Below are 14,275 nucleotides of genomic sequence, written 5' to 3'. Positions count from 1 at the left end.
AAGATTAGTGGATGTCAAATTTAAAGGGTTTTAATGCCAGTCTAGAGACTTTTCCACATTACCCATTATTAAAAGGTGATGGTAAAACAGAACTATAACAAAGGAAGCTAAAGGGACAGCACTGAGGAGCTTGCGGGAAAAGAGATCACAGGGTACTCAGCGAACAGCTTACCACACAGAAACCCCTAGGCCTCGCATTGCATCTGGCTCCTCGGGCAGCCTCGTTATTATTAGCGACAATATTCCCTGATCCTTGAAGAGAAAAATGATGAGTTGTGGTGAGAGTCTGGAGCACAGCCAGCCTACTGATGTGAGAAGCTGCTCTGCCATTAATCTCTTGGACCAGGCATGTCCGAAGAATGGATGGTCTCAGAGCTGGAGGAGAGCTGCTCTGGAGACAGATGGAGCACAACAACACCAGAGGAGAAAAACAGTAGACTTACTTTTGTTTTTTGCTTCAAAAAGTGACATTTATTCAAGGGAAAAAAAATGAAAAAAATTGGCATGATGTCCATCTCTTGGCCCCCTTCTTCCCTCCCTCCAGCTGTGCTCCTCAGCCCCCCAATGCTGAACTCTCGTTGGGGCTGGGCAGCAGGACAGCCCCTCTCAGATGAGGTCAGCAAGCCTCAAAGATCGAAAGGAATGACTTCGATTGACAGTATTACATTTTTCTGTGCTATGAAAAAAACCAACATTCTTTGCATTGATGCACAAAAAAGCTTGCAGACACTTTAGATCTTATTCACAAGGAAGGAGAAGAGAAAGGAATAAGAATCTACTTGTTAGTTTAATGGAGGTGTTGTAGAAAGTCTCGATGTCTTGAAGAGTCCTTATGTCTTCTTCTGTCACCATGTTAACAGCCACAACTTTGGGGCCAAAATGGCCTCCACAACCAATTCTGTGGATGTAGTTTTCCCCGTCTGTGGGAAGATCACAGTTGATGACTAAAGAAACCTACTGCACATCAATGCCTCTGCCCGGCAAGTCAGTGATAATCAATACTCTGCTGGAGTCAGACCGGACCTCCCTCATGAGGAACATCTCGTTCCTTTTGGTCTATATCTCCATGTATGGCAGAGACGGTGTAGTCTCGGGAATGCACCTTCTCGGTGAGCCAATCAACTTTCCTTCAGGTGTTAATGAAGATGGCTGCCTGTGTGATGGTCAGGGTCTCATACAAGTCACACAACATGCCCAGCTTCCATTCCTCTCATTCCCCATTGATGTAGCATTGGCAGATACCCGCCAGGATTAACTCCTACTTCTTGATGAGAATCCTAATGGGGTCCCACATTACTGACATTTAGTGAAACAGACTTTGACACAGCTATGAAACATAGGAAATGGTGTCCACTCCAGGACAAGCCTCAGGTACACAGCACAAAAGATGCTATTTCTGTTTTTTTTTTTTTTTTTTTTTTTTTTTTTCCAGTACTGGGAATCGAACTCACAACCTCCCGCTTGCTAGGCAGGCGCTGTGCCTCTGAGCTAAATCCCCAGCCCCAAAAGATGCTATTTCTAACATAAATCCTACACAAAACCTGCTTTGCCAAAGCATAGTTGTGACTGAGACTATAAGTTAAATTGTCCCAGCAGCTACAATATACATACCTTCAGTAATTGTGTCATTTTTGAATCCCTGCACATGGATAATAAAATCAAGAAATTAAAAAGTTTTATTTGGAAACTTTACATTTATATTATGCATCGTGTTCCCCATGTCACTAGAGTCAACAATGCTTTATTTGGGTCCAATAAACAGAATTCACAAAGATTATAAGAGACCTAGTGCTATAACGCTTTATCCAATTTTCTTCCAATTTTGTAATTCCAACCCATTAAAGTGGTTGCTCCTTAGAATTAATGTGAAATCTTATGTGCATCAGGCCCTAGCCATATTGAATCCTGAAAATTCTTCAATTGACAATATTACATTTTTCTGTGCTATGAAAAAAACCAACATTCTTTGTGTAGACACACAAAAAAGCTTGAAGATGCTTTGGATCTTATTCACAAGGAAGGAGAAGAGAAAAGAATAAGAATCTACTTGGCATCTATTCTAGAGCAGATTCATATTACCCGCTAGTGGTATAAGTTATTCTCATTTAGGGTAGGGAGGAGAGAAAAATTGGGGAGGTTAAATAACATCACCAAAGCCTCACAAATAGCTTTTTAAATAAATGGAAATTAAATAATGATGTGAGTGTCTTTAGAGCTCATTCTCCTTAATATTTATCAATATTCTACTTTGTAGAAGCCATGATGTGAAGCATTGATGCTGTAATAGTGAATTGCTCATATCCTCAATGGCACACAATATAAAAGGGAATACCAAAAATAAATAACCAGAATACGTTATTATAAGGGCTACAGCATGAAAAAAAGAGCAAGGTCCTGTACAGAAGAGTCTATTGAGAGAAACTTGCAAGAGAAACACATTTCTTTTAAGACTGAAGATGAGTGAAAGAGTTGAGGCAGAGGAAATGGCTCTATACTCAAGAGAGATCGGAATGAAGCACATTCCATAATGCACCACCCGCGTCTGCTCTTGGAAATGAAGGGTTTATTCCCCTGGCTTCTGAAGTGCTGGCAGCAGACAAAACTCCATTGACGACATTCTCTGGAAAGTGTTGTATTCTAGAAGATTTTCTTGCTCATGGCTGTAGTCCTTTCCTGGAATGGACCCCATCCACCTGCTGACTGGTTAACTCATGGGTACCAAGAGCTAAGCATCTCTGTCAAACTCGTCTCATGGTGAAGGGTCCCTCAGCTTTAGAGCTCTCCACACAGTTGACAGAAGGCTTTAATCAGATTGTGTGTGAGTTCAGTCTTTCCTTCTGCCTAACTCTGCTTCTTTTTCACCATTTTTCTTCTGTAAGTACTAATATTAAAGCTTTCCTACACAGATTTCCTGAACATTAGTTCCATCTCAGAGGCTACTTTGTAGAGAACACAAATATCACAATGGTTTTCTGAATAAACTTGACTGTTGTGTAAGTGGCTAAGGTGGGATGGAGATGACTGTAGAAAAGCAGTATAAGAGCAGCGACTAGAAAGGTGAGCGGGGTTCTGATCCTGAAAGTTGATGTGGACCATAACATGTCCTAAAGAAGGTGCACACCAACAACTGACTTCCGCAAAGGGAGCTTTTTATAACCTAACAAAAACCTCCACTCATCCGTGTCACACACCCGTGTTGTGCACCGCACTTACGAAAGTTATTATTTTATAGTTGGTAATTGTTAGTCTGCACAGTTGTGAAATTAATGCCAGAAAAATATGAGTCTTTCCTCTGCAGCATTCTAGCCCTCAGTGTTTAGCATGGGTATGGAGAAAGTGCAATATAAATTTATCGAGTCATCAAATAAATGCTAACCATTGGATGGTGAAGGATAGCATATAAATTTGGAAAGGAAGCATTCTCTTTCTTACCAAGGATGTGAGATGTGGGATTCTTCTCATGAAGGAATAAGGCATGTGATCCATCAAGACCAGTAAATGCTAATGCTACCCTATGTCTGTGTTAAAGCAGTCACTTTCCACTTTTCCTGTAAGTGTTCAGCTCTGTTTCCCATTTGTATCCCAATAGACGCTGAAATATGTTATTAAGAATGTGTAACTGCTGGAAATGAGTTTACTAAAGGTCTTGGATTAATGAAGTCCATGTCTTGAAACGTATCATGTTGCAATTATTTTGTTACAACAACTTTAAATATATCCTTCCTTCCTAGGTCTTTTCATTCTATAGAACTTATAGGGGTCTCTGATAGGAAGAGTGGATTGCGAGTACTGTGATCTTGTAAGACTGTAGGAACATTTACCTGAAGGTTCCACTGCAGATTTAATTTGCAAATAAGATGAACTTGAGCATTTAAAACAGTAGTTTGTTCTTGGGTTCTGTAGAGCCTTTCACTGGAAGTCTGAGTTCCTTAGAAAAGAAACTGTTTAGCTATAAGCATTTCCTACAAGGCAAGAATTTGGGTTATCTGGGGAGGGCAGCTGGTCATCCCTATAATCTAAGTTTATGAGAAAAGGCAAGGATGCCAACAATACAGAGAAAGTGTGATAATCCTAGCTTAAAAGGAGTTTCTCCTTCTATAAAATGTATACTTCAATATGCTAAAGCAGGTTGAGGCTAGTTTTTGAAATATCCTGTCAGCTGTGTTATTGGTTTTCCATTAAATAGATCTTTCAAAAATCAGAATCAACAAGAATTAGCAAGTCCAATGAATATACTTTTTCCATGATTTTGTATAAGAAAGTTTGCAAATTTGCAGTGGGGTATTGAGAATAGGATAAGACACAAAAAGTGGTATAAAAATATCAATAACTGTAAAGGATGTGAGGTTTTACCCTGCTTGCAGGTTAAAAATAATTATTTTTCAGAGGCTGGCAGAAGACATGATACTTTTGGGGTTACAGACCAACACTGCTACTCACAGCTCAGGAGGCTGAGTGAACTTCATGTTTACATTGGTTTTCTTTGCCCCAAGATTGCCAGTCTCATAAATATGAGGCAGAAGAAGAATTTTAAGGAACACCTCATTTTGGAAAATCCAACCTTATAAGGAGTCTTCTGGGAAATCCACCTAACTTTTGCCTGGAAGTGAGATATATTTTCCAGTACTGAGGGTCTTACAATCTATTGTTTGTTCTATGATATTTTATCTTCCAAAGCTACTTCCTATACAAAAATCCTTAAAAGCATAGTTTGGAATAATAGCTGAAAATTTTTCTTTATAAAACCTGCTGAAATCCAAAATACATACCGAGAATTTCTTCCAACTAAATTACTAAGGGATTAAATGCTATTTCATTTAAATATAAGTATGTCACCTTTTCCTAAAACTTAATTATATGTGTTTGTGTGTATATATATATATATATATATATATACACACACACATATATATGCATGTGTATATATATGTATATGTGTGCGTGTATGTGTGTGTGTGTGTATTTGTGTCTAGATGCCCCCCTAAAGCTTCCTGGGGTCATAGTTGGGGCTTTTCAGAGGTGGCTGGATCTAGAGTGTGTGATGCTGGGGTCAAGAGTACGTGATTACTAAATTATCCACTGATTGGCTCGGAATAGTATTGGGTGTTGATAATGGGAAGGCCCGCCCTGCATGTGAGTGCTACCCTCCCTAAAAATGTGCAGCTCAGGTAGAACAGAAAGGGCAGAAAGAGGGCTGCTGTGGTTACTTGTCACTTGCTGCTTGCTGCTTTGTTGTTTTGCTGCCTTTCTGCCTTCTGCCTGCCATGAAGTATTTCTCCTCTGTAATACCATCCTGGCTTGGAGCCATCCATTTATGATCTGAAACCTTTACAAATTGTGAGCTAAATAAACCTTCTATCCTTTAACTTTGGGTGTCAGGTATTTTGTCTCAGCAATGAGAAAAAGTAACTAAGACAGTGTCTGATTTTCTACTTTGTATTACATTAAAGACTTGGATAGTGTAAATCTCACCAAAATAGAAAAATCTGAAAGAATTGTCAGAAAAAGAAAATGTAGCTAGAATTTAAGAAGTCTAATTTCCATTATCCTCACAGTAGTGGAAATATAGTGCTACTAATTAAAATCAGTCCAATGTAGTGAGCATCTACTAAATACTAACCATCTTCAAATATTAAATAATTTAATATAGTAATCATAAGAAGTACAATATGATACTTTGTAGTTAAAAACAATAAATTAAAATAAACGTGATTACATCATTGATATTTTGTGAATCTTTGCCACAGTCTCAACTTTGTTAACTTAACTCAAGAGATAAAATTCTCCTACAATACAGAAATAACAAGTTGATGTGAAGGTAATAAAAATGTAATAACAATTTGCATTGCTCAAGCTTCCCACCTCACCCACTCCAGAAAGGATATCAGAATGTAAGTGATTAAAAATGACTTCTTATGAAGATAATTTTGAATTCCTCATAATTAAATCATTCACAAACTTATTACCTGGGGATAAGTGGTAAATTACCCCATCACACATTAAAAATGAATATCGTGCATCAGTTGACTTGTGACTATAATTAAGGCTCTCCACCTGTGAATGTAGAAAAATAAAATATAATAACATAGAATCATTGTCAGTTTGGTACGTACATGGCCAGGATTATTTTATATGTAAAAGTCATAGCTTTCTGATGAGGCAATGTGTATGGCTAACTTTTGATTTAAATGCATGAGAGAGTAGCCAAACAGGGGAATAAATAACAAAATTCTGGAAAGTACCCTATTAATGTAAATGCAGACGTGCAAAATAGCCCTTCTTTACAGCTTCTTTCTTTTTCTCCATACTTTCTTTCTTTTTCTCATTCTATAAAATGTATACTTCTATGTGCAAAAGCAGGTTGAGGATAGTTTTTGAAATATCCTGTCAGCTGTGTTATTGGTTTTCCATTAAATGGATCTTTCAAAACTTAGAATAAAAAAAAACCCTCAGAATCAAAAAGAAAAAGTAAGTTCAATGAATATATTTTTTTCATGATTTTGTGTAAGAAAGTTTGTAAATTTGCAGTGGGAAAATTGGGAATAGGATAAGACACAAAAAGTAATATAAACATATCAATAACTCTAAAGGATATTTTCTCTCTTCCATCCTTGGGAAACAGTCCTAAGACCATTAGTTGTAGCAGGACAAGGTATTAGCATCTGAGCAGCTGAAGGAGATTTTCCATACAAGCCTTTGTACAACATAGGGTTTCAGACCCTCATAGGGGTGAGGAGGCCAGCTGGGCCAGCCAGCGGCACTGTAGTGACTGAGCCTGCTTATATCCTGAGTGGCAGAGGAATTAGTATCTACAAGAAAGCTAATACAACTCAGGCTTCTCACAGTGTCAGAGAATAGAACTGTAAATATCTTAAAGGGAAAATCAAAACAAATTCTGTGGCGTTAAAATGGAATTGGAGGTACTGGTTATGAAGTAACAGACAGATGATGAAAAGAGAAAAGAAAAGAAAAACTATAAGAAGAAATTCAATGTTTAAATAGTTCAAAATGTCTTCATATAAAATACACACAATTGCAATTGCTCAAGTAATGATTTTTACAGGGAAAAATGTGGGCTATTTAGTCTTAGTCATGTAATGGGGGTCTGCATCAGCGGTGACAGGACAAATCAGATTTATGTGTCACCTGTTATGCTGCAACACAGAGAAGAGCATCACTCTAAGTTACTCCTCACCAAGAGGCAGACCTGATTCTGGTGGAGATGGAGCATCTCACATAGTCTCATCTGTAGAGAAACTACAAATTATCTTGGCTGTGGTCTCTAAAAGTGACATATTCATAAAAGTCAGTGAAAAACTAAGGAGACTTGAAAAGGACAACATGATTATAACCTGAATCCTTGTGCCACAAGGGACATTACTGGGGCACTGGCAGAATATAAAAGAATTTGAGCATTCTGTGATGACATATGCCTGTAACCCTACACCCAGTGAGACTGAGACATAAGGATTGCAAATTTGGGACTGAGCAACTGAGTAAATTAGGGAGGCCCTGTTTCAAAACAAAAACTAAAAAATAGATTGGGAATGTAACTGAGGATGAATGCCCTAGGTTCAATCTCTAGTACATCCAAAAGAACAAGACAAATGTACTAATCAATATATTACGGTAATTTCCTAAGATTGATAGTTGAATTGATGTTGTTCAGGAAGATGACCTTGTTTGTAGCTAGAGAATGACAATGGTGTACTGAGGCCTCATGTTGTCAGTTGTAATTTAAGAATTATTAAGGAGAAAATTAAACTTACATTCTACTTGTAACCTTGAATATGAATCTATAATAGAATAAATCAATAGATTTCAGAGATATCGCTTCTAACAACTAAGGACTAAAATCAAGAGCTATCAAAGACATCATAGACAAAGGGAATTAGGTACAAAAGAGAGAATTCCTGGTTCCTAAATCCTCTTCAAGGGCTTTGGAAAAAAAATCAGAGATCTGTAGAAAAATAAACTAAATTGTTGACTTGAAATTAAAGACATAAAAATTAATAAATGTTTAAATAAACATCTCATTATGTCAACCTCATTAACTGCCACGGTTAACATCTATTAATTTATCACTACATTTGAAAGCAATTTACAGTTTCAATTTCTCACAGTGAAAGATTTTCTAGGCTTCTGAAATAATTGCTAAAAAACTCAGTCGACCATAAATGAAATGAGTCATTCAGTGATTAATATTCAAAAGAAAGATTACAAAAATACATTCAAATGCTCAGAGCCAAAGAAGTATGTTTAATGCATGATGAAGGTGTATTTGAATAGTTTTATATAGTATTAAATAAGGGACTGAAAATAACTTTCCAACTGCAAAATAGTTTGATGCGTATTAACTGTACCAGGTGACTCTGGCCAAGAAAGAAAATTCTACTATTTCCCTTTGAAGAAACTGACAAAGCATAACTTTTGGAAATTTTAGAATGGACATTGTCTCTTTAGGAAGAGAGATCTTCCAAAACTGTCCAAATGACCACCGGATAAAAATAACCCACCTCTTTAGACTCCTGCATCCATGTCATATATCAGAATTCCATAAGCCTTTCATTGCAGAATATCAGGGATATGTTTACATTTGAACAACTGGGATTATTATTTATTGCCTTAAGGAGGAACTCACACTATAGAGAATGTAAAATTTCTGAGTAAAATGGGTTAGAAATAATTTGTTAAAGGATTTGTATTTTATGATGCTATTTCTTTTCTTTTTTTTTTTTTTTTTTTCTTCCGGTACCAGGAATCAAACTCAAGACCTTACACTTGCCAGGCAGGTGCTGTGCCATTGAGCTAAATCCCCAGCCCCTAGGATTTGGATTTTAATTGAGCAATTAATGTAATAAGGAAGTGAGGGGATGTGGTCTAGATTTGAACCATATTAGGGACAATGTTAGGGACAATTTTAGAAATATTGCAGTTAATCTTATGTATAGAGAGAGGAGGACAGCATGATATAAGTTTTTGTTGGTAAAGAAAAAGCAATTTGTCATTTCATCCAAGAAGAAGGGATACTTGATGCTGTGTGAATTGTACAGTGGTATTGCTTTTGTATCACTTTATAATGGCTTCAGAATGTTCTTTCACAATGTTGATATTCTGTAAAGTTTTTGATAGTCAACAGGAGGGAAATATAGTCTATCTGTAAGCGTCACACCCATAGTAATAAATCTGAGGTCTGTCTGTAGCATGGGACAAGTTCCCAGATGTCCATGCTGCTGCTTTTTTTCCACAGTTCTGGACAGAACCTGTCTGTTTTAACAATAAATGGTTTCCAGCACAATCTTCTAGCCTCTTTCTCATTGTTCATGTTCATCATTACTTCTGTTGCTGGTTGGCATTGTGTGAAGAATTGAGAGGCCGACCCTGTAGACATTTGCATGCCTGGGTTCTAGATGAGACCTGGCTTAATCTTGATCACCTAATTTTGGGCACTTTACTATATATGCTTAAGTCTCAGATCCTTCATCCATAAAATTTCATTATATATTTAATAGTTGGTTTAGAAAACTCCTCTCCCTTCCCATCATACATATTTGCTAGCAAGTATCTATTAGTTCCTCATGAAAAAGTTTCACTATTTGCCCTTAGAGAATGACTTATTATAGCAGTCAGTCCTTAAGCTCACAAAATCCTCTATTTCCTCAGAGAACGTAAAATATCTTTAATTAAATATCTCCTTGACTTCTTTGTTTAATAACTGTTTCTCTTATAGTTAGCTCCATTCTTCAAGGACATTTACAACACCGCTGTCACTCAATGTTGAATCCCAGCATGCCTGGCACTGTGTAGCTCCAAAATTCAGTATTTTTACAAGAACGAATGAATGGGTGAATGAGTGAATGAAACAAACAAACCGTATCTTGTGAACATAGGAAAATCCCACTTTGACGCTTGCTTGATAGAAGCTATCATTATTACTTTAGAAATAATTTTCTAATGAAAATGTGCATGGGTTTATATTTTTATGTTTTGGTTTGAATGGATTTGGGACCAACATCTGGAGGCTTTTTGGCCCCTTGGGATAAGAGCTGTGTCTGTGTGCATTTGTGCAATAAATGAGAATGTTCTTCAGTTGTCTCCCCAGGGCAGGGTGACATAACAAAAGCATGTGCACTAGGAATGGCCAGGCTTCTGCATCTATAGAGACACCCCTACAAAATTCTTGGTGTTTTTTGCTAATCAGAAAAAGATCACTGGGAACACTGTGGATCTGAAACCTTTTAAGATGAATTCCAAATTCTCTCTCTTTCTCTCTCTCTCTCTCTCTCTCTCTCTCTCTCTCTCTCTCTCTCTCTCTCTGTCTCTCTCTTTGTCACAATGCAGCAGAACTGGTGGGACTGTAGAATAGTCCCTTCTTCTAAGGACATCCTCTGCCTCTTCTTTTTTATGTGAACTACTAGATGAGAACTAAGAATAACAAATATAGTTACTTACATAAACATCACGTGTGTATGTGTGCTTTGTTATTAGAGACAGTAGAATCTTAAAAAGAACATCTGCAGGTCTGTGACTTTGACAATGTTACTTGGACAGAACTAAATTTTCTGTAAGTCTTGGTGTTTTTAACTGTTCTAGGAAAACCAGCAATATTATTGCTCGCAGCGTCTAGTTGAAAGCCACTAAGCATTGCTGATTTGCACTTGATAAATAAAGCGAACACAATCACAAAGGTCCCTGGATAACTCTAATGATAAAAGAGTGTAGACATTCTTGTTAAAAGGTGAAAATCAAATACCAGTGGGTGGCACTGGCATATCTTACTGCTTGAAAGGGCAAAATCTGCTTCTTTTCTCAAACTTGGCTGAGGCAGCTCTCTTGACCTCATCAGAGCTAACAAAATGCCAAACATTTGAGTCTTCCTTTTGTTTGAGTCCTTTTCATCTAAATTTTGACTAAGAAAAAAAAAAGTGTAAACCTATTTTCCACTTTTATTGCTCTATTTTCTTGTAACTTTTAATTTGATTTCATAGCAAAAATAACTTGCTTAAAGAGACCATTCTTGATGACCCTGTATACCTCAACTAAACGCCCCCTTCATGATTAAGTTCTAGTTTTCCATCTCAACTACTTGTATTTACTTTACAGTGTGTATTGTAATATTTTTTTTAATTTATTGAAAATCTTTTTCTTAATGTAGAAGCCAAGTTTTCCTTCATCTGTATACATTTCCTAGAAGAATACTAAATATAAAATGTTCAATACCCAATTTTTAAAATGTTGGATGAGCTAATGATTTGATTCATTGCTTTGTTTATTCAAGAATATTGTCATTTAACTGACTGATTAAATATATATAATTTTTTTCCTGGCTGATGGAAAATTTAGGCTGAAAGGGTTATGTGACTTGCACATTCTTCTAGCTAGTAAGGAAATGAGGTAGAATTTCAGTGTAACTTAGGACTTCTTATTTTACTTCATTATTCTAAAAGCATTTTGGTTACTATTTCAAATGGTCTGAATGTGAAAGAGTATGAAATTAACATATTTTGACCTCTTCCTAGTACTTGCTTACATTATCTTGTTTATAACTTCCAAAAATTCTGTGAGGGAGATATTATTATAGTCTTTTGTGGCTATGACTTTCAATCACATCTGAGCAGCACGTTAGCATCCAAAGTTTTAAATCACACATACACTGCATGACTGTATGTCCTCTTTCCCATTTTATGAGCTCTAGGTTTGAGACTCATTATTTCTATCTTCTTAAGTTGAAAAGTAACCTTAGTGCATAATTAGGTTTAAATTTTCTTTGTACATGAACAAAAGAAAGTAGTAGAGGTCAAAATTATCCAATATTATTTTGATGAATTTTAAATTTAACTCTTGAATCACCAACATCAATGACTGTCTACTTTTTATCCTTATCATAAAACTACTTTTCCTTGCCACTGAAATTAGTTTCACAGTGATCCAACACTTTCACCATGTGTACAACTCTCATGCTGTTCTTGTAGAATCCTATATAGCTAAGCAACATTGTCATAATTCTTAATCATGCAGAATAAATTCTGCCTTAGAAGCTTAAATGCTCAAGAATTCAGTTTCTCTGGATAGGATACAAAACAATCAATCTTTGCCTGATTATTAATATTCCTTTATTTTTTCAATATTCATTTATTGAATATTATAGATTTTGAGTGTATACTAAGTAATGTAAATAGAATGATTGATAAGCTCAATACTAGTCAACCCCTTAATTAGAATTAATGTTATAGAAAAAAGGTAGACGTAGATTTAAGTAAAAATTTTTGAGCACTGCAGAGATGTAAACTGAGAACATTATAAGGCAAGAAAAACCCATTCTGGGGAATTAAGACAACTTAATGAGCATATCCTTGTCTATATCTCGGGGAGAGACAGAAATGGGAGGAAGTGAAAGAAGCAGAAACAATTCGGGCTTGTGTAGTTGCCCAGAGATAGTGTTGCCGTTTACTCTGGTTGGGTAACAGCGGAAAACCATTGGTTTGCGGTATAAAATGGAGAAGATGACAAAGAGAAATGCGTATGTATTAAGTGGACCTCAGAATCTTCATGATGTAAAGCGAAGAGAAGGAGTCTGTGGCATATAGAAGTGGAGGTAGTCAAAGTAATACGATGGTCAGTGATGAACTCATCTAGAGCAGGATACAGATGGTCTTTCATATATAATATTTCAACTTAAGGGGTTTTTACCTTATGATGGTGCAAAAGCAGTACACCTTCTATAGAAATCACACTTTGAATTTTGACCTTTTTCAGCTTTAAAAGTATGATACTCTGACAATGGATGATACTCTGGCAACTCTGGATGACACAGTGACTTGCAGGTTTCAGGCTTCTACCGGATCACAAAGTATGCTGTCTACCAGGCTTTCTTGGATACAAGCATTCAAGAAGTTACATGAGCTATTCAACACTATATTACAAAGTAGCATTTATATTAGATAATTTTGCCCACCTATGGGCTAATATAGTGTCCTGAGTACATGTAAAGCAGCCTAGGCTAAGTCATAATGCAGCCTAGGCTAAGTGGTGTGTATTAAATGCATTTTTGAATTATTTATGAAGGATTTATGGAGACATAATCCCATCGTACACCAAAAAGCCTCTGAACAGAGTAACTCAAGGAGAAGTCTTAAGACTGCTCCTTGAGAAACGCTTGTTCCCAAAACCCAAAGAGAGCAGTGGATCCAGGAAAAGAGATTGAAAGAAGAGACCGGGGGAAGGGCAGATAAACCTGACTGAGTAGTATGATAAAAGTAGGAAAAATGTTTTCAAGAGGATGGAAATTTTCTACTGTATTAAATTCTGATAGGTCAAGAAAGTTAGATCTGAAAATTGGTGGTGTGGTTCTCTAGTGATCCTAAGGTCTGGTGTGACTTAAAATGGGAGAAAGCCAATTGAATGTGTGGAAAGGAATAGAAGCAAGGAGGTATAGAACACAGAATGCAGCTGAAGTGATGGACTTTAGATGTAAGGAAAAACATTTGCTTTTTCATAAAAGGAAAAGTTGAAGCTATCTAAGATACCTTTCCAGTAATCTTCAAATATGATAGAAAAAAGGGAAGTTCCTGTCTGATGGCTTCTATTTTCTGTGTAAAAGGATGTGTGACATTTGGACAGTAATGGTATATTAAAAGTTAGCTATTGATGACTAATAAAGCATCTCAATTCTTAGAAGATTACAATGGCAACCATTTATTATTTCTGAAGAGTGTACAGATGGAAGGCAATGCAACTGATCTGGAAGAGATTTCACTGATTTTATCTAGATCTGCTCAGATTTCTGTCTTCAACTTCCGGGTCAGTTATGGGCTGATTGATCTGAGATCAGACGAGATCGAGCGCGTTCTGGGTGGTATGGCTGTAGCAGGCTGGTTGGTCTGGACTGATTTCAGCTGAGATAATTAACTTTCCCTGATGTTATCTCTCATTTTATGATATGTTGGTCCAGACTTGTTCTAATAGCTATTACAATAATCAAGAAGAGGAAATCATTTTGCAAAGAATTTTGTTTTATCCCTAAATTCATATATTGAATCTCGGGGGCTAGGGATTTAGCTCAGCAGCACAGCGTCTGCCTGGCAAGCGCAAAGTCGTGATTTCGATTCCCGGTACCTGAGGAGAGGGGGAACCATATAATGAAGCTCAATCTACCAATGTACCTATATTTGGAGATAGAGCTTTAACTGAAGCACTATAATTAAATGAGGTGATAAGGATAGAGACTGATCAGACAGGATTAGTGTCTTTACAAGAAAAGTTCTAAGAGAGTTCT

The 14,275-nt window shown here is 36.6% G+C and overlaps 1 pseudogene; it reads right to left on the bottom strand.

Annotated features, from left to right (window-relative positions):
* Positions 1-738: 738 nt before the first annotated feature.
* On the bottom strand, positions 739-1,294 carry LOC102021737 (annotated as a pseudogene).
* Between the last annotated feature and the right edge of the window lie 12,981 nt (positions 1,295-14,275).

The sequence above is a fragment of the Chinchilla lanigera genome, unplaced genomic scaffold, assembly GCF_000276665.1.
Source record: "Chinchilla lanigera isolate Chin_1 unplaced genomic scaffold, ChiLan1.0 scaffold00007, whole genome shotgun sequence".
Taxonomy (NCBI): domain Eukaryota; kingdom Metazoa; phylum Chordata; class Mammalia; order Rodentia; family Chinchillidae; genus Chinchilla; species Chinchilla lanigera.
This window is presented reverse-complemented; position numbering and strand designations above follow the sequence as displayed.